Below are 22,162 nucleotides of genomic sequence, written 5' to 3'. Positions count from 1 at the left end.
TTCATTCAAACACAAGGTTCACTTTCCAGCAGCGATGAGAGCCGCGATGGCCTGGTGGATTCCAGTTTTCTTGGATGGGGATGTTCGCTTACGCCTTTCCCCCCGTTTTAACTCATTCCCCGGGTACTTCTGAAAATGAAGCAAAAGCTGTGTAGGCTCATTCTCATTGCTTCCAGGTGGGCAAGACAGTTCTGGTACACCAAGCTGCATCATCTATCAGATTGAGCTCCGATTCTCTTTCCTCCAAGGGAGGATTTTCTCTGCATGAACCAGGGCCAAGTGGTTAATCCACAAATTGCTTCTCTTCATTTGTCGACTTGGCTCAACACCACACTGAATTTGGGGATTTAATACTTTCCGAGGAGTGTTCTTCAATACTATAGAAGTCTTGAACTCCATAAACGCCGAAATGTTAAACAGCTAAATGGAAGAGATTGTGTGGAAGGTTTCTCTCCCAAGGATTGCATCCTTTTTCATCGTCCCGGCGCAGGTGCTGCTTTCTCTTGCATCTAGCCAAATCAGGATTTTCTAACTCTTCCATTAAATTTCATCTTGCTTCAATTTTTAGATATGAAAGACGTTTAAATCAAGCTTCCTTGTGATCTAATCAACTTATCAAAGAATTTATGAAGGGACTCTTTAGGGCTTTTCCTCCTGTTAAACCTCCTCCATTGCTATGGCAATTAAATGCAGTCCTGTCTCAGCTAATGCGTCCTCCATTTGAACCAGTACACAAATGTGAATTTAAGTTTCTTTCTTGGAGGGTGGCTTTTCTCTTGGCCATTACTTCTGCCAGACATATCAATGAAATCCAAGCTTTCACTATAAAAGAACCATATCTTCAATTTGCCAGACAAGGTTGTCCTATGCACAAATCTTTCTTTTATACCCAACGTGCTTTCAACGAACCACCTCAATGAGCCAATTGTCTTACAAATGTTCTTTCCGAATCCATCCACGGCAGCGGAGAGGGCATTGAATTCACTGGATATTTAAGGTGGTTTTACATTTTTTCTACAAAGAATGAAGATCTTCCGTAAATCCTCTGTTACTAATCTCTTTCTCTGCACCTAGGAAAGGACAAGCCTCAACAAGGGCCAGCATCGCTCGTTAGGGTCACCTCAACCCGCTTCCTATGAAAACGCAAGCTCACTCAACTAGGAAAGTGGCGACTTCCTCAGCCCTGTTTGCAGGAGCATCCCTTTCTGACAAATGCAGGGCAGAAATATTGGCGAACGCTCACACATTAACGAAGCATTATTGCATCAATGGTTGGATGAAGGCATATATAGCTGTTGGACAAGCTGCACTTCGACGCCTCTTTACTTAAGGTGGGCGGCTTTTAGCCTCCTTTTTTCTTTACATACTGGTTGGTTATTTTATACTTTCATGTTGGGTTGTAAAAACTGTATGTATATACCGGACTATTGACATGTTTTCTTTTTTCATTTCTTCTTTGTTTTCTGATGTTTTAAATTTATGTCATGGTGGGATAGTTCAACGACCCGCCGCCTTTCTTTTTCTCTTGTTGTTACACTGCTTAATAGTCTGATTGTAGCTTTAAAAACGTGAAGCTATAAAAGATACAATACTGGAGATGAAACAAGTTACTTACTTGTACACTGTGGTTCTCCAGTATTGATATATTTTATAGATTCACATGTGACCCTCCCTCATCCCCTATTAGGCTCACCATTTACCTCAGAGTTTTATATACCTATACACTTGTGCTCGAAATCTGAGGTATGGAGGCTCGGTAAGGGAACTCTAAGGTCTCTGCTGTGCTTGGCTGAACTTTGAATGTTATAAAATACTGTTCATAGGTTACTGAAATGAGTTTTTCTGTTCTATGGAGGTCTATTGTTTTTTTTTAAAAACTTTCTTTATTGGCATTTATAGATAGTATAACACGCGGGCACAGGCGATATCGCCATTATCACATAGGTTTACATTTCAAGTGCACCCATGCACAGTCCTTACAATCGTGCAGCCTTCTGGCCCCTCAAGCCGTTCGTCGCTGTCCTGAGTGGGGCTGCAGATGTGTGCCCGGGTCCAGCCTCTGGGTGCACCCTACTGGAGCGCGCTATAATCGCCTCGCCGCAGGGGTGCCATGCAGTAGGACTAGACCCCCTGTGAGGGGCGTCGCAGGGGCTATAGAAGTGCAGCCATTAAGTAACCATGAACTAACTGGGGGCGGAGAAACCAGGGAAAGGGAGGGTGCACTGTGTCGCCTTTCGGGAGTACTGGGAGCTGCGCGCTCATATGCTGGACCATCTTGTGGGAAAGGGTCGGGGTAATCGCGCACGCGGAGGTGAGGAGGGGGCAGGGGGGACGGGAGCATCCAAAATGGCCTATGAGGAATCTGGTCGTGGGGCCTGGGGGGACATCCTCTGCGAGACCCCAGGAGCTTGGCCTGCCTGTGCACTACCCGGGGTGGACTCCGGTGTTGCGGGCGCCCCCAGGGGGTCTATCAGTCTCGGGTTCGCCGCAGCCTCTGTTTCCTGCTTGAATGTGTGCATTAACATGGCCCAGGGCATTGAGATCGGGTGTTTACGCATCCCACGGGCTTCCTCCGTTCTGAGTGTGGTTTCCTCCGCTCTACCCCACTTCCTGACAGCCCCCACCCATGCCGCTAGAGGGGGCTCTCCCGGCGCCTTCCAATGCATGGCAATGCATCGTTTAGCGAGGATCAAGATGAGGAAGGCAAACCTCCTCTCCACTTTCTGCTGCTTATGCCGGCCATGGATTCCCAGCGCGCACGCCTCCCATGTGTCCATGTCCCGGAATCCTGTGACCGTTTTTAGGGTAGCGTGAATCGTGTGCCAGTAACTGTAGAGTGTCGGACAGTCCCAAAACATGTGCCTGAACGAGGCAGCAGGCTCCAGGCATCTAGGGTATCCAAATACCCCGTCGGGGAAATATTTCTGCAACTTTTCTGGGGTTAGATACGCCCTATGCAGGATATGTAACTGAATGTTCTTAAACCGGTAGTTACGGGACACTTTCTTGGTGTATTCCAAAGCCCTTGTCCACTCCCTATCGTGCAGAGGCCTTTGAAAGTCTTCTATGGAGGTCTATTGTGATGTTTTAATACTGCTATTTCTCCTGTTTCCGTGGGACTCCCACCATGACTACGGGAAAGATTCAAGCATGTGAATCTATAAAAGATATCAGTACTTGTGTACAGGTAAGTAATTTGTTTTTTACTGATGGCTCAGCCAGATATGTGGTAGCTAAGAGGCATTGAAAAGCAGTGTTGTACAATCCTGTGACCAAGAAATTGTTAACTACTACTGGAGAGGGAAAGAATAGCCAGTTTGCAGAACTGAATGCTGTGTATCAAGCTTTGAAACAAGAATTGCCTGAAAAATGCTTCATCTACACCACCTTCTGGCCTACTGCCAATGGGTTAGCTACCTGGCTTCCCATATGGCATGCTCATAATTGGATGATACATTCAAAAGAGGTGTGAGGTAAGGAGTTGTGGCAAGAGATCTGGGAAATGTTACCACAAAGCACAGTCACTGTATATCACATAGCTGCCCACTATCCAATAGACCCATTAGAGCAGTGGTGTCATTCCTTTGCAGATGAAAAAGCCATCATTTTGGAGACCGAGGTGGCGACACAGAATTCTGATTTGGTGGGAATTGCTAAGTGGACACACATAAAATGTGGATACACAGAGAATAGAGGGATGCATATTCTTCTAGATTTCCTTTTTCTTCCATTCTTTTTCTTTCATTCTTTGTTTTTCTTTCCTTCTTTCCTGTATTTTTTGTTTCATGTCTTCTTTCTTTTCCTTCTTATGTTTCTTTTCTCTTTTGCTTTCTTTTATTAATTTTCCTTTCTTATTTATTTTCCTTTTTCTTTTTTGCCTACTTTACTTTTTTCTTTACTTTTTTTGCCTCCTTATTTTGTGCCTTCTTTACTTGTTGCCATTTTGTTTCCTTCTTTCTTTCTTTCCTGTGTGCCTTCTTTCTTTCTTATATTTCTTTTTGCCTTCTGTCTTTCCTTTCTTTTATTTTTAAATTTCTTTTCTCTTTTATGGCTTGCCTTCTTTCTTTACTCTTTTGTCTTTCTTTTTCTTTGCCTTTTTCCTTCTTTTTGTTTTCTTTTGTTCATTCTTCCCTTCTTTCATTCTTTTTTGCCTTTTCTTTCTTTTCTTTCTCCTTTTCGTGTTTTTCTTTCTCTTTCCTTCCTTTGTTTTTGTCTTCCCTTTTTGTTCCTCCCTTCTTTCTTTTTTACCTTCTTTCCTTTGCTTGCATTTTCTTTTCTTCCCTTTTTCCTTCTTTTTTTTTATCTTGTTTATTTATTTTTGGCTACTTTCCTTTTTTCTTTCCCTCTTCCTTTTTGCCCTTCTTCCTCCTTGTTTGTCTGCCTTCCTTCCTTATTTTTTCCCTTCTCTCTTGTCTTCTTTTTCAAAGGCAGAGGAAGAAGCCAGCACCAGACCGGTGGCTTTTTTAGGTCTGTGTTAGCCAAGACCTTATGATTTTACTAAAAGTAGGTATAACATAATTACATGTAAGGGTTTTCAGCCCGACTTCATCCATTAGTCCACAGTTTTCCAAACCGTGTGTCGTGACACAGTACTGTGTCGCGCCCCATGTGTGGGTGTGTCGCGGGACGATGACGTCTGCGTGGCAGATTAGGGGAATGCTCTCTTGGATGTTGTGTTTGCATTCAGTGCGAAGTACGCAGCGGTGGAAGGAGAAGCATTTTGTGAGCGAGAGAGGAGAACGGGCCGTGTTCCCTTTGAGAAGCAGTGACCACGGAGCCCCATCCCAGGTACTCTGTAAGGTTGTCGGCCTGTAACTTGGTTTTCCGTTGAGCGCTCTATTCACATGGTCTTTTTTTGCATTGTAATTGCCACAAGCAGTTAGATGTTTCCTGCCCTGCGGTTTGCGCGACAAAGCTCTTGTGTATGCGTTGTAAGATAAAGGGTTCCAAATTCTCGATTGCACCGCTGTGTTTATTTTCTCGAACTCCTTCGTAGCTGCCATTTGTTTAGATTGCCGTAAAAGTAAGATTACTATTTATAAAGATCTGTGCCACCTCAAACTGTGCGGTGGTCACATTCACTGCTATAGCTGTGGATTAGATGCATAAAGCATGATATTAAGTGGCATTACTCAACGCACTGAACTCTCACCACAAGGCAGGCGTTCGTTTATGGGAGATCACTTTTATCCCTAAACTTGTTTGTGCAGCTATATGTTTTTTTACTATTTTAGAAGTGCAAAGTCCCTAAATTACATTGGAATCCCTTGTGCTTCCGATTTAAAGTAGGCTGACTGCTGCAGCGTGTATGCAACAAAATAAAAAAAACGCTATGTTATGTTATTGAAATTTAGAATAGCTCAAACTAATCACTCCCGAAAGGGACTCTCTGCGCTTGAGCACAAGATTAGGAAAAGGAGAAGAGCCAAGTCTTGAGGAGCTTTTTTAAAGCTAGCAAAATCAGAGTAGGACCAAATTTGAAATGGCAGTCTGTTCCAATGGTAGGGAGCGGGATCGGAAAAGGATCACCCACCATATTTGGTCATACCTATGCGTCAAGGGCATACCAGAAGTTATACTTTGGATCTGAGGTTCCGAGTAGGAAGATATGGCCAGAGTTTCTTTTAAAGATAGAGAGGGCCGTTGCCAAACAGAGATTTGTGAACCAGGCACAGAAGCTGGAATAGAGTGTTTTCTCACAGGGAGACAGTGGAGATAGTTTTGTGTAGATAAAGAACTTTGAGCACTGTGAAAATTAATCAATGCAGAGTTCCATTGTGTGTTAACACCAACAGCCTTTATTCCTCTCAAAGTGTTTATCAATTCTCTGCCAACACGTGTTTTGTCATTGCTGCAGATTTGGCAGCAGACTTCATCAGGGCTACAATGATAAATATACATGTCCTATAGAAATAATCCCTACTCAGAGTGGTCAGAGAGACGTCACCAGGGTCACACTGGCCCTTTCACAACATGTTCAAGAATTATTGGTGTGAGCTATTAAGACAGGTCCTGCTTGTTAGATTATTGTGCATGAACAGATCTAACCACAGGTAGCATAAACCCATCTATTTTCCTTGAGGATGGAAGCTTAAATTACACCCAAGAAGTGCCAAGGTTGAAAATTACATGAGCAGTTGAAGGAAGCTGTCACCAGTGATCAGCTAACCATCGCAAAGCAGTCAATGTAGTCTGGTGTTCCTACGAACCTGTGTCTATTGTCCAAATCAGCAAATTAATGGTAGTTCATTCCTTCAATATATATTATACCTCCATTATTAATGCACAGAAGAGAGGTAACCAACCAACAGTAACCTACACATATGTCTCATCTTATCTTTAGTGGCTGCAGTGTGTGTGTTTGAAGGATCGCTCTTCCATAGTCTTGTATTCAATCACTACATACAACAAGTCTTTGTAAATCACTATTTCAGTGTCTTGCCAAAATTATGTATACCTATTATAAAAGTAATGGGAAACCCCCTAAACATTTTGCAAATTACATCACCCCACAGTGTGCGTCCCAGTTATTATGCCCAAATGTATACCGATTGGGCGCTTGTTACAATGCAAATTCCTAAGTGTCTGATTCGTGAGCCCACAGTGTACACGTGCAGTATTTTTGTGCTAATAATGTGGCGATGTGAGTGTCCAAGGAAGGTGCATCCAATATTGGAATAATCTTTTACACATCGCATCATTTATGGACAAAAGTTATTGATCCATTTTGCCCACTTATTTTGTAACTAGAAGAACTACCCCTTATCCGGGATGGTTACTCCCTATTCAAGCTTGCATCGCTTAACACTTCCATGTGCCTAAACTCGGTGCATAAAACAATACGATCTCCATTACGGCCACGTAACATGCAAGAATAAATTATAACAAGTTAAAGTAAAGTGCAGACACCTGTTTGTGGTCTGTTATGCCTATATTTATTAGACTGAGCAGTGCTACCCCATAAAAACAATTCCGATATGTGCGTACTTCTCTTATCATGTGCCCAAGCTCCGTGCATGAGACCAAACGGTATCCATTTCTGTGTAGGCTGTAATGTAGATCGAGGAGGAATTTTGCATACCAAGAAGGCAGCAGTGTTCTGAACCACCTGCAGCTTAGAAAGTAATCACTAATTCGCTGCAACCAAGAGGGCATTGCTGTAGCCAAAACAGCTTTCAATGAGTGCCGGTTGAGGGTTTTCCTAGTATGTAGCGGGAGCCACTGGAAGACCTTCCTGATCATATGCATGAGTCCAAAGTAGGAGGAGCTTACATGAGAAGGTTTGTGTCTCTTTGAGATGTATACATTTAATACATACAGGGTGCAAACAACAGAGAGTAATGTTACATTTTGGGAGGCATTAAAACATCAGCCTTAGTTTGGCCATATTATGTTTTAATGACCGCATAGAATGCTTGCTAATGGGTATATTGTAATGACCTGCTTTTATACAGTGATTTAGATTGCTCTTCTGCCATTTCTAAGTGGTGGAAATAAAAGGTTTTGCTATTACCAATTTAAACTCTGCAGCTTGAAAACCAAAACTGGCATTGCAGGATTTGAAAGTGCAATCTGAAAATTACACCGGAGGAAACAGCTGATGTCTCTGTCCTATCCTCGACATGGCAGAATTTAGTGGACTCACATACGATGACTCATACTATCAGTCTATTTTGGATAACACACCTAGCATTCTAGGTAATCTTGTTGCCTCTACAAGCACACCTAATATAGAAGATTGGGACAAGATTCTGATCCTTAAGAAATCCCATTCACGCACTGTCATCCATGGTGCCATCATGGCAGAATATCTACGCAGTAACTGCGCCCCCCCAGGTCTGATCGTGACCAATGTCCCTCGGTTATTTCTTCAAGATAAGAAATTTCTAAAAGATTGGTCACTGATAGCATGGCGCTGCACGCGCGATTGGTTGATTCTTATAATCAGCACGGCCAAGCGTGCAGCGGATGCCATCCTGGTTGAAATTCAAATTAATGAGGCACAAATCAAAACAACTATCACAAGCACATTGTTTAAGAAACAACAGGACGAAGCTAACAAATCTAACAAAGACTTCAAAGAAGGCATCCTTCTTTCAAAGATTGAGAAGTTTAAAAAAGACTTGGCCAAATTCAAACTGGAAGTGGTTTACCCCTACACTAGTGAGGGTTATACACCTGTTGAATTTAATAAAAAAGGCAAAAGGTATGGGTCTACCTACTCAGGAAGCAGTTCTGAGGATGATTTGAGTGAGACAGACACACCGCTACCTAACAAACAACAATTCAGAGGTAGAGGGATGAGACGCCCTTGGAGAGGGTACCCGATGCCACAATTCCAACAGTGGTGGCCACCGACCCCATGGGGTTTTCCCCCACAACAATTCCAAGCACCCAATGCGCCCTTCCAGATGTACCCCCAAGACTTTAACAACCAGTCTTTTTTAGGGGTAGGCCCAGGCAGATCAAGAGGCAGGAGGAGAAATCGACAAGCTCAAGTTCACTGGAACGACCAAAAGACCCCAACTGCCCCCCAAATGAACACCCGGAGCAGGGCCAAACAGAACCTTTCAACACCCGAACAGAACCAACAGGAGACTTGATTGAGAACTTGAGTACCAAGACTCTCACACAGGCTGAAATTACAGTTCTGAATAAAGGGCTTGGTTTCGTGGCAACGTCCACAGGCGACAACTTCCAGGTTCAATGCGAACTAGCTAAGTTTTTTAGGAAGGTTCGCCTTCATCATTTTTTCAAAAATAAAGAAGTTATTGAGCCCTCCACAGAGAACATCAACACAGGCCTGAAAAAACGCTCAACTTTCAATCCGCCAACACATGCGATTCCACCTCAAGTCCTTGCTTTTGAAAGAGCAGTTCTTGAAGAAATTAATATCCTCTGTCAAAACAACAGAGGTTGCTACAGCAACCTACCCAGAAATGAACAGCTGGCACTCCATTCACTTACAGAGGACAGAGAAATCACTATAAAACCAGCTGATAAAGGCGGTGCCATAGTGATTTTAGACACTACAGTTTATCGCACTGAGTGTTTGAGACAACTTGATGACAACAGGTTTTACCGATTACTGAAGGAAGATCCCACCGAAAGAATCAGTAGGATCATAGCGAACAAAGTAGAGGAAGGCTTCAATGAAGGATGGATCACATCCCAAGAAAAGGAATTTCTGCAGACCTCTCATCCGGTCATGCCATATTTTTATATACTTCCGAAGATCCATAAGTTGCAGCGACCACCGCCCGGAAGACCAATCATTTCGGGCATTGGCTCCCTGCTTGAACCCCTCTCTACTTTTGTTGATTTCTTCCTGAGACCACTGGTACGTCTCATGCCTACTTACCTCCAGGACACCAAGGATGTCCTACGTCTGCTTCCAACTGTAGATTTCAATCCCAGTTTAGATCTACTTGTTTCCTTCGATGTGGAATCACTCTACACCTCGATACCACAAGATGAAACTTTGGATACAATTGCCTCCATCTTGAGAGAAACAGAACTTAATTCTATCACTCCGGTCAACTTCATCATGGACCTAGCGCGCTTGGCTATGAAAGAAAATTTCTTCAAGTTTGAGGACAAGATCTTTTTACAGGTATCAGGTACGAGCATGGGGAGTATTTTTGCTCCTTCTCTAGCGAATCTTTACATGCACAAATTCGAGCAGAACCACGTCCTCAACGAAGCTAACCCCTTCCATGAGTCTATTAGACTCTGGAAGAGGTATATCGACGATATCCTCGTGATTTGGCGGGGTAATCAAGAATCGGTTAAACAATTCCAAGAGTGGCTCAACACACAGAATGCATTTTTGAAGTTCACACTAGAGATGCATCCTACTACGATAGCGTTTCTCGACCTGTCCATTTTCTCAACCAGTACTGGACTGGGTAGCGAGCTTTATCGTAAACCAATGGCTCGCAATTCGCTGCTTCGCTATGATAGTCAGCATCCCAAGGCATTGCGCGACAATCTACCATACGGACAATTCTTACGCGTGCGACGCAATTGTTCATCCGTCGATCTGTACAATCACCATGCCAATGCCCTCACGGATCAACTTTCAGCTAGACTCTACCCCAAGAGACTGGTTAAGAATGCCCGCAAACGAGCTCTCAACAACCACCGAGAGGCTCTGCTAGAGAACAAGACAGAAAAACCTCCATCAGGGCGCCTTACATTTGTGAACACCTTCAGTACTCTGTCCAATGGTATACAGAAATGCATCCGGAGAAACTGGCGCTTTTTAAACACCACGAACACGAAGATCCCACTTCCACTCTTTGCCTTTAAACGGGGATCCAACCTGAGGGACAGACTAGTACATACACGCACGAGAGAACAGGAACCTAGGAGAGTAGGCACCCTTTGGAACCTCCCACCTGTCCAGGGTCATTTCCCGTGCGGTAACTGCACAGTATGCCCACAAACCAAACACACTAAAACTCTGGATCTTGGCTTAACCAGGCCTTGGATACAGAAGAACTACACCAACTGCAATAGTGATAACCTTATTTACTTGATACAATGTCCATGCCATCTGCAATATGTCGGTATGACGACACGTAAGGTTAAAACTAGGATGCTAGAACACAAAAGTACCTTCAGGTGCAAGAAGGACAACACTAGACTCACCAGACATTTCCTGGATCTGAACCACCAGGCAGATGATTTCACTTGGACTGTTTTGGAAAAACCATTCATACAGTCCCATCAGAGTGATAAAGCCAAATACTTGTTCACTAAAGAGCAACGCTGGGTTTTTAAACTCCAAAGCGATACAAAAGGCCTGAATGACTCCATTCCGTGGACTCTTTTATAAAGAGTCATTCTCTGTAAACTCTGCCCCGTTAGTGATATCTAGTTACACACTGTATCCAGGGACTAGACTATCTATCAGGTTTACATAACACAGATATTTTAGAGACTCTCATCGTAACTTGAAAACGCATCGTTACATCTACTTTATCTGATAACGATGCGCACATAATATCTGTCCTTTACTTTTACCGACATATTCATGTTTCTTCAACTGGACTACGACTTCCGCATTTAGTGATGTCATCTTGTAGTCCTTCATTTGCCACTCCCCTGAGTCAATTCATAGCGCTCAACGTGGAGTGTCACATGACCTCTTCACGTCCTTAAACTCCCGTCACACGTTGCCTCGGTACCTCCCTCAAACACAGGAAGGACCGAGGCACCGACGGAGAGGTGAGTCGTTATGCGCGTCTACATCTGGCATGCTTTTGATTAGGTCCTACTCGATGTGTGACTCCGTAATCCCTACGGTTTAATTACCCACCCCTAGCGATCCTTTAGCTACGCTCACGGGGTTTAACTAACATACGCGAGAGACATCGCGATAAATCATAACAGTCCGTCTCGCCTTTTGATCATGCCCTGCCGGAGACTTGACTCTCATACTGTTCACCCCTAGCGGTCCATCAGCCACGCTTACGGGGTTTTCACTTACTTACGCGAGAGACATCGCGAGAAACCACAATTGTCTGTTTTTTCCACCATTAGAGATACACCTTAATATCTCACGAGTCCCTTTTGTCTAGCTTTACCTTGACCGACTAGCCTTTGACTCGTTTTTATACTGTCCCCGGTACCATAACATGGCGTTATGGTCACCGTAATACAATGCCGCAGTACTAATTGTTTGTAACTCACCTGGGGTACTGCTGTATAAAGGCGCCATTTTCACCGGTGCTCCGTTTATATGAGAATCTGCATCTCCACACTGTAGTAGCATACAAAGCAGTCTGCTTATGTTTTATTCCTACTGGACACGCGCTGGACAACATGTTTTTAATCGCTTTTCTTGTATTTTCAACACTTTCCTTCAGTTTGTTGAATAATCCGCCCTAATTTGATTCACACTTACAGGGCGGGGTCTCAATTACCTGAGTTGTTACCGGGTGAGGTGAGGTCTGACGCTCACACTAGTCAGGTGAGTTGTTATGCTCAGTCTCATATAATGACATTTTGGTTGTAACCAGCTTTGATAACCTATCTTTAAATTTGCATGCACTGAGGTATACTGAAATAGAACATTACCTACCGTCTGTATTTTATTTTCTTCCAACAGGAGTGAAATACACCCTACTTGCCTGTGAGGTCGATAGGTACCAGGTTGTATCACTTAACAACTTGTCATTTTTTCCACTTTTTGTTTTTCACTTGCAGTAGCAATTATGTATTGGTCCTGAAGAAAGCCGGGAAAATAGTCCCAACTGGCTGAAACTAGTTGACCCCTATATGATGCAACCTATTTGCTAAAAGTTGCCGCTACGATTCTTCTTTTTAACTGGATTGGAACAGAGATATCCAATAAACATAGTTTTCCCTGTCCAACTCCCTTTTTAATAGTTTTTTCACTTGCACTGCATAACACCTGTCAACAGAAATACATATGGCCACTCTTGGTCGATTTCTCCTTGGAACTTGTACTCTGCTCTGATCTTGCCTACTACACTGGCCTCTTGGCTATACGGAGTAGTGACAGGAAGGAAGGATTACCAAGTGATGACACTGGCCTCCCTTGGCAGTTGATGGGAATCCGCATCAAGAGTACATTGTTCTATTTCTATTTACCACACTCAGAACAGTTTATAGCACTCTTCTATTTTTCTGTTCTTTGTATTCATTTCCTCATTTTCTTGACCACCAGTTCACTATTTGTATTTTGCATTACCTCAGTAAGCCATCAAGTTAAGCAGTCACGCTCCCAGACATTTTTACAGAACTTTTAGGTTCAATAATTTTTCATTTTAAACACAAATTTATGTGCAAGAATGAATGTTGGGAACAAGCATGGACGAACAAGGACACTGCAGACTTTATGACACTTTTTGCAAAATGGTTAAGGTAGTAGCAAAAGCCTATCCAGCAAAGAAGCAACCCGACCCTCCCTCGGGCCCCCATTCAGGCTAAGCCTATCAATGTATGTGAGATTTGGGAACCTCAGGGGTCCCTTTCGGCCCCTCACCTCATTCTTCAGGGAAGCCCTATGAGTTTAGATCACAGCTTTCCAAACTGGGTGTCGTGACAGTCTCGTTTCAAGCAACCGGTTTGTGGGTTTTTTTCTTTTTTTTTTTGCTGTTAAGTAAATGCTTTGTTTATATTTCTGACTTTCAAAATTGGTTGAGATTCCAGCTCTTTGTTTACTGCTTACTCTTCCAGTGTAAATTCATTGCCGTATAGCTGGGTCTTCACTGTGGTGGCGAAGTGAACTAAAGAATGATGATGGATTTAACCCAAATCTGTGACTGGGGGTGAGTGTCTGTAAAGTTTCAGCGCTCCGCCCACCATCTCCTTGTGTTTGCTTTATTGTTTTATAGACTAATCTTAAGTCCTGTGATATGATTGACTGGATTAGAACTAGATTCTTGAAAGATGTCAGCCATTATTTTCAACACAGCTTGGGCAACAGTTTGATTTCCCAACCATTTTAGAGGTTTCAGAAACGTGGTCCTCCAACTTAATTAGAATTTCCCAAGGGCAATGTTGGCGTGGTGCTTCCACCTTCAATGGCATGTTTTACGCGTGCATTTAGGTTGCCCGTCTCTGATCCAGTCAAAAAGGCTTCAGTGTCATAACAGAGCAATATGTGGTTGTTTACGTGATTATCTCTCGATTGGTTCCAGCTCAAATAAGTAGATTAAAAATGAGACATTGAGTTGTGTTTTAGGAAAGTAAGCAATCTAATTTGGCGTGGAAGACCATGGCATGGAAATGTAAGGGCCTTCTGATAAAGGATGGAATATAATTGTGGTTTCTGGACAGCTTACTTGGAATCCTGAGTCTGCCAGATTTAGCGTCAATGCAGTTATTACTTCTGTCCCACCTTATGCTCAGAGCTCTGATTTCACATGATTATCTACTACTTAAATCCTGAAATGTTACTGGAGAGAATGAAGAGTGTAAGCAAGGCATAAGATTGTTAAACTTCGTATCTCATGTTCTTCCTATCTCTAGATTTCCAAATTTCTTCCTTTTCCCCGGAAGGCAAACAGAAACTCAAAATGGATACGTTTATAATTCGGAAGCGAAAAGCTGGTGACTATAATGTTTGCGAAGAACAAAATGTAGCAGCTATTGAGAAAAGTACCCAAGAAACAACTGAACGGTCTGTCTCAGTACGTAAGAAGTGTAAAAGGAAAATCGCCAATCCCCATTTATATAATAAAGCTTATATGAAACTGGGGTTCACATTTTCTGGTAATGAAAACCATCTTTGTCCCCAGTGTTTAGTTTTTGAGGAAATACTTGCAAATTAAAGTATGGTACCAAGTAAATTACAACGCCATTTTACCACAAAACATAGCCATGTGTCAGAAAAACCAGTAGAATACTTTATTGAGCTTGCAAAATCTATAAGGAAGCAGTCTGCATCATTCACAAAGAGAATGAAGACATCGGAGAAAGCTCAAAAGGCAAGTTACTTGGTTGCTCAAATAATTGCCAAAAACAAGGAACCACACACTGTTGCCGAAACCACCATAAGGCAATTTTGCTGTACTATTGTTCAAACAATGTTTGGGCCAGAATTTGAGATTGAAGTTAATAAAATCCCTTTGGCAGATAACACAATTGGAAGACGGATTCAAGATATGTCTGCTAACGTTAAGCTGCAAATGAAGGATATTTTTCAAGATGACCATATGATTTTTACATTGCAACTAGAGGAATCAACAGATGTCAGTGGGTTAGCTCAATTACTGGTTTTTATACGTTTCATTCATACTGACAAAATTATTGAGCAATTCCTGTGTTGCCTAGAACTTCCATTGAGAACTAGAGGTGAGGATATATTTCAAACTTTGGATTGCTTCATGAAGGAATATAATTTGCGCTGGTGAAATTGTGTCGGGATATGCACGGATGGTGCACCCTCAATGGTTGGCTCAACAAAAGGTTTTATAGCTTTAGCAAAGAAAGAAAATAAAAATATCATATTTACTCGTTGCGTTTTTACATCGTGAGGCACTAGTCGCGCAAACCATTGGAAGTGAATTAAGGGAAGTTATGGACAAAGTTATTCAAATGGTCAATTACATTAAAAGCCGACCTCTTAAATCAAGAATATTTGCTCATATTTGTGAAAAAATTAGGACAAGGTTTAAAAAGTTCCTACTGCACACAGACGTTCATTGGCTCTCAAGAGGTCGCGTGCTTTGTTGTGTATACGAATTGCGGGAAATGATGCTTAAACTTTTTGAGGACAATCAGCAGCACGAATTTTGCGGTCTAATTCAAAACAAACTGTGGTGCACAAAATTGGCATTTCTTGCTGACATATTTGAACATTTCAATAAAATTAACACCAGTATGCAAGGAAAAGGAGAAAATATCTTGACAGCAGTAGATAAAATATGTGCTTTGAGAGACAAAATAAAAGTTTGGGAAAGGAAAGTGAAAGAAGGCAGTTTTGAAATGTTTTCCAAAACTGATGAGTGCCAGCTGAAATGTGATATCAGCCCGCTGATTGTTGACCATTTAACATTGCTCGGAGAGAAAGTTTATCATTACTTCCCAAATGTTGAAATCCAAGACTGATTGGATAAGAAATCCATTTCTTTCAACTGTAACTGGGATCTTTTCACTAACTGAAGAAGAAGAATTAGCTGAAATAAAAAATGATCGAAGTATGTTCATGATGCATGCAGATGGTGATTTAGAAAGCTTTTGGATTTGTGTTACAAAAATGCATCCAAACAGGTACAAAAGCGTAAAAAAATTTGCTCTTGCAGTTTTCTACTACATACATTTGTGAAGTATCCTTTTTAACGATGACAAACTTAAAGACACTGAAACGTGGATGCTTGAAAATGCTTGATGATGAAATGCGAGTGTCTTTATCTAATATTCAACCAAATATTGACCAGCTGTGTTCATCCTATCAGCCCCATATATCTCATTCAAATAGTAAGACAAGTGCTGTTGTTTTCATTCAAATTTTGTAATTCTTGTGCTATGTGAGACAAAAGAGCAATTTGGAAAAGCAAAGTGAAAGAAGGAAATTTTGAAATGTTTTTCAAAACTGCTGAGTGCCCGCTGAAATGTGATATCAGTCCACTGATTGTTGACCATTTAACATTGCTCGGAGAGAACCTTCATCATTACTTCACAAACCTTGAAATCCAAAAATAATGATTACGTAAGAAATACATTTCTTTCAACTGCAACTGGGAACTTTTCACTTTCTGAAGAAGAATTAGCTGAAATTAAACATGACACTGAATTGTGGAAGCTTGAAAACACTTCATGATGAAATGCGAGTGTCTTTATCTAATATTCCACCGAATATTGACCAGCTGTGTTCATCCTATCCACCTCCTTCATCTCAATAAAATAGTAATTGCTGCTGTTTTCATTCAAACTTTTTCATTCTTGCACATATTTACATGTTGTTACTCATAAAGGACAACATGTTTCGGAAATGTATGTGTGTTATAGTACAAATCATATTTGTTTTTTAACAGAATCAATTAAAGGTTTCCGTGAGATATGTTGTGTCCCCATACATTTTGATATTTACAATTTCTATGACATATATGTATTTGTCCTTATCTCTTATATGCAGTTAATTTTACCTCAAAGTGCTGAATGGAAAAACATGTGGCTCGTCTTATTTTCTGTTGCCTTTTGGCGCGATGCGCTGAGGAAAGCGGTCCCCTGAGTTCAATGCGCAGAGACCGGCTGATAAGTTGACTGATTGTTTTACCACTCACAATTCCCCCTTCCTGAACGGATATTTGTATAACTCATATTCAGCAAGGCAGCAGGCGGACTTTGTGCATGGTTGAAAGTGTTGGCAGTGCGTGCACCTGCCCTTTTTGTGCCGTTAATCACTGGGGCATGTGTCAATGTGTGCATCATTATATTCTTGTTTCAGGCACAAACCTAACCTTGCTTACACCCAGTTTTGCCAGTCACTGTCTTTGTTAGAACAGATTCACAATTGCTTTATTAACCTTCCTGCTTTCTCAAATTTGCTTGAAAATGCACCATTTGACCACTATTTTTTCAAAATTTTCACAGGGGGAGAACCCCCTCCCCGAAGTCCCCTTAAGTGGTTCGGGCTCGCTCAATTCGCTCTCTCGCATTACCGTGTCACTAGGTGGAGATTGTCTAAAAGGTGTGTCACCAACATTAAAAGTTTGGAAAGCTGTGCATTAGTCTGTGATTGTCAGTCACATTTTTCTTCCACCCACTCCAGCATGCATCAAGGGGCAGCGCTAGCCTCCTTCAGCCACTGGCTGACTTCATTGTGAGTTACGGCATACTGCCATAAAAATGTGTACTTTTTTGGGACCAGAAAACACTTTTGCCTTTAGTTATAGTTTTTTAATTTTTTTAAAAGATTTATGAGGATCCGGCAGCTTCCAGAACTTGCCGTTTTTTAACCTCATCGATGCTCAGGACGGCTCCCGGCCGTCATGAGTCACGGTAGTCGTGTGCTCATGACAGCCGGGAGCCGTCCGACCGTTGCCGCTCAACCCACGCGCGGTTAATTCCCTGCCTGTGCGGATGAATTAATTGGTGGACGGAGTTCGGACGGCTCCCGGCTGTCGTGAGCACACGCCCACCGTGATTTATGACGGCGGGAGCCGTCCTGGGTACCTGAGCGCCACGCCCAGCCCCCCCTTGCACCGCGGCGGAATTTGCCACGTGGCGAAGGGATTAAATGTTATGTTTTATGTATTTGGGGAGGAGAGCTGCATGGCCCCCCCCCCCCCCCTCCCCAGGCCGGTTCTGGACCTGGGGACCCCATCCCCCAGAGCCCAGCCTTTACAAACAAATAATAATAATTTTGCCAACTTAAAGGGAAGGAGACGGAGTTTATTATTGTTTGCCCCTGGGAGGTGGCATTCCCTGGGACGCGGGTGGGGGGGGTACCATGGGCACCCTCCACATAGTTATAAAACACTGACATAATACCCCCGGGATTTTTTCCACCAGAGGATTTCCTATAAAAGACACACGGGAGGCAGTGCGTCTTTTTTTTATTTTACCTTGGATTTAGGGATCCATCCATGAATTTGCAGCAAAATTGAAGAAAAAGAAATTCTTAGCATCTACTGTGTGGTCCCTGTGGGACCCTCCACCATATCTGGGGGGTCAGGGTATTCCTACCCTGCCCCATTTTCTTTATTTTTTTATATTTTCTGTTGGACTCAAGCAGAGTCCCAAGATGGCTGCCGACACTTGCTGGTTAAAGTGTCTGCAGCCAATCAAATTTCAGGTGGATGAGCGAGTCCACTGCAGGGATCCGCGTCCTCAGATATCTAGGGTTTGCGTAGGGGATTCCCCAGTGCACCTCATGCTGAGTAATATTTCTCGGAAGACAAATGAAAAATTTACAACAACTGGATGGTAGCGGAATTGACCTTGGGAGACGCTGCAACCTTTTGAACATAAGCCATAAAATGGAACTATTCCTGCGAAAGGCAACTTTATGCACGGAAGTTGCGGTGAGAACAAGGGTTTAATTTTGCCAAGAACGCATTGAAGTACCAAGTAGGTGAAGAAATGACAGTGATGATGTATTCTGGGTATTGTGGTACGAGTACTACAATCGAAGTTAATTGTAAAACTATACACTGGTGGGACACTATTATAATGAAAATACTCTTATTTTCAAATGGCTTTTCCATGACTAAAACTAAAGTACTTACTACCAGTGTATGAAAGAGAAGCAATGTATATTGACTTTCAGAAAACTCACTGCCTCTTTAAAATCAAACAGGTGGACATTAGTCCTTCAATGTCTGGAGTCACGTTTAAATAAGCTAACGAACCCATCCTTACTAACTTTGCATATGATTAAGCCTCGAGGGAGGCGAAACGCGTCATGCTACTCTTGTCTCCAATAAAGATGTGAAGAAATGCAGCAGCATGTTGGAGTGGCCTGTTTCATGTTACAAAGGGTAACGTGTCTGTAGCTGTTGAATATATATATATATATACATATATATATGAATATATATATATATGTGTGTGTATATATATATATAATTTGTTATTAACCAATAGTAAATGAATATTTGTTGCCCTGCGGAGGATACTACCAGAGTTGTCCCCTACTGCTAGAGCCTTGCTAGTTCGTAGTGTCATCCTCAGTCACTTTATGTCAAGGGTTCAGATCGCGGCTGCCAAACTTGCCTTGAATAGACCTAGAAAAGCTTCTGTCTCTTTAGCACTGAAGGATCTCCCCTAGCTGCCCCTAAAACAATGAATTATGTTTAAATCGCTTTGTATTGTTTTCAAAGCTGTTCAGGGACTGGGACCAGTTGCCTTACAAAAGAGATTTAGAGGAAACATCTCCGGCAGATCTCCCTGCTCTTCCTCAGCCAACCTGGTGGGTGTGATTAAGTTTAGGAAATCCGGTCAAGGTGGCCGGACTTTTATGGTTGGGGTGGGCAGACTTTGGAATCCGCTCCCAGCTTCGCTGAGGACCTTAACCGAACTGTTGCAGTTTAGGAAGGCTCTTAAGGCCTGGCTTTTTCCTAAGTAATCTGAGTTTTGGTCTCTATTGATTATTATTATTATTAATAAAGAGTTTTATAACGCGCCTGGTTACCCTTGGGCATCCCCGCGCTCATCCAGAGAAAGACACCATGACACGAAACACCGGAATTAAGCAGGAAACAGGTGAGTTTTTAATAACTTGCGAAAGCGTAAGAGACTTGTTTCCGAGCGCAAGTACAAAGGAAGGGAGTTCCACAAGATGGCCGTATTGATGGAAAATCTTCTGCCCCCAGTTCTTACCTTCCTTACCCTCATGACCTGCAGCAGATGTTGACGGTCTCAACGGAGGGGACGGGAGGCCTTATAAGGTTGAACCATATCCCGTAGGATAGGTAGGCCTTTCCCCTGCAGAATTTTATGGGCCATACAAAGCGCCTTAAATTTCACCCTCTCCCTAACCGGGAGCCAGTGCAATGCCTTGAGCGCAGGTCGGGCGGACTGACGCCTGGGTAGGTCCATCAGGAGCCTAGCGGCCGCATTCTGCACTTGCTGCAGTTTATTTAGGGTGGACTCTGGGGCCCCCAGAAACAACGCGTTACTAAAGTCTAACCGAGAGATAAGCCCCTGGATAAGTAACCTCCTGGAGGCCACTGGGAGGAGAGGTAATATCTTCCGGGCTGATCGGAGCAGACCAAAGCACACGCCTGCAGTTTTTTTAGCGTGTGTCTTAAAAGAAATGTCCTGCTCCAACCACACCCCCAAGCTCTTGATCTCCTGTTTGGGGGTGGGAGCCACTCCCAGGCAGCGAGGCCAGCTGCTCGGAGATAAGGAGGGAGGGGAATTCCCCAGCATCATCAGTTCCGTTTTGGAGCCGTTAAGCTTGAGTGCTGAACTACACATCCACGTGAAGATCTTATCCAAACACGTGTGCAGCCGGTCGGGATGGCAAGCCGACTGGGGAAGACCTACCACCAGCTGAGTATCATCAGCATAGCTGATAATCTTGATACCCAGGGGCAGTATCACACTCTCCCGGGGGGCCATATAAATGTTAAATAAAGTAGGGCTCAGCGATGAGCCCTGTGGCACACCACACTGGAGAGGGACCGATGATGATTTCTTGTGGCCTTCCCACACCTCAAACGTCCGGCCATCCAAAAAGGACGCAAACCACTTCAGGGCCATCCCAGAGACCCCCACCCCCGACAGTCGCTGGAGAAGCACCTGATGGTCTACGGTGTCAAATGCCGCACTGAGGTCCAGGAGGATCACTGCCACCGATCCCCCTGAGTCCAAAATGCTCCTGGCATTCTCCACGACTGCCAGCAGGGCAGTATCAGTCCCCTGACCGGGGCGAAAGCCCGTTTGGGAATCACCCAGAAGGGAGTTGGCCTCCAGGAAGCCTGAGAGGCGACGATTCACCAACTTCTCCGCCACCTTGCTGAGGCCTGGGAGCAGGGAAATAGGCCTGAAGTTGGCAAGGTCAGCGGGGTCCAAGTTAGGCTTCTTCAAGAGAGCCTTGACAACCGCTCCCTTCCAACTAGGGGGCACCACTCCTTGGGAAAAAGATAAGTTTATCAAATCTGTCACTGGGCCACCGATGGTGAGGGCTACCTGCTTAAGGTATTTCATTGGTGCAGGGTCTTTAGGGGAACCACTTTTCATGGTCATCAAGACTGTAAGAACTTCTTCCACAGTAACAGGTCCGAAAGAGACCAGCTCCGCTGTCCGCACCCTGGGCTGGGACTCTGGGTTGCCACCAGAAGGAGTCTCCTCGGCTAGCCGAGGGAGAGATGCCAAGATGTTGTCTATTTTAGTTTTAAAGAAGGAGGCAAGTTCGAAGCATTTCTTACAGGGGTCGTCGTAAATGACCTGAGGTTCGGGAGTTTTAAGGAGTTCTTTAATAACCCTAAACGATTCTTTTGAGGAGTTGGCCGCAAAGCCTATTCTCTCCTCAAAGAACACGGATTTAGCTACCCGAATAGCAGATTTGTAAGTACTAAGAGCCACCCGATATTCTCTCCGGCTCGTTTCGTTCCAATCTTTCCTCCAGGTCCGTTCCAACCTCTTGCAACCCTTCCTCAAAGTTCTCAGCTCCAATGTGTACCAGGGCGCAGATCCCACTCTCTTACCCCTGGTGAGTTGTTTCTTCTTGGGGAGAAGAGCATCAAGCGAGTTGGTGAGCCAGATGTTTAAATTCTCATCCGCAACTAACGGATAAGACCCAGGGGAAGGCCGAGACGCCTCCAGGTGTACCGCCCAGGTATCCACTGGGAGCCTGGACCAGGCTCTTTCCACGGTGTATACCCTAGGGGCCGATGTAACTGGGACATCAAACTGCCACTGGGCAGGCACCAGAAAATGATCTGTCCAAGGTAGGGCCAGCGCTGGAAGAGCTTTAAGGCAACCAGAGTTTGAAAATATAGGATCCAACAAGTGGCCCTTCCCATGTGTGGCACCCGAATTAGCCAAGTTGATCCCAAAGGCTTTGAGGTCGCCTTGCAAATCTACTCCCAGGGAGTTAGAGGGGTCGTCAAAATGGATGTTGAAATCACCCAAAGCTATAAAGTTACCAGTGGACGAGGCAAGGAGCGCAGCTGATTCTAGGAAGGAGTTAAGAAAATTTCCCAAGGTCCCGGGTGGACGGTAAATCAGAAAGCCC

General features: G+C 43.6%; 1 long non-coding RNA gene across 1 annotated transcript in view; it reads left to right on the top strand.

The window, feature by feature from the left end:
• The first annotated feature begins 1,222 nt into the window (after positions 1-1,222).
• Positions 1,223-22,162, top strand: part of LOC146830560 (uncharacterized) — a 109,987-nt gene continuing 89,047 nt past the window's right edge. The window contains exon 1 of the long non-coding RNA XR_014961444.1: positions 1,223-1,331. This is a non-coding gene — a long non-coding RNA (uncharacterized LOC146830560). The remainder of the gene's footprint in view (positions 1,332-22,162) is intronic.

The sequence above is a fragment of the Triturus cristatus genome, chromosome 5_1 (assembly GCF_964204655.1).
Source record: "Triturus cristatus chromosome 5_1, aTriCri1.1, whole genome shotgun sequence".
Taxonomy (NCBI): Eukaryota; Metazoa; Chordata; class Amphibia; order Caudata; family Salamandridae; genus Triturus; species Triturus cristatus.
The sequence above is the reverse complement of the archived record's forward strand: the minus strand, read 5'-3'. Positions and strand labels throughout refer to the sequence as shown.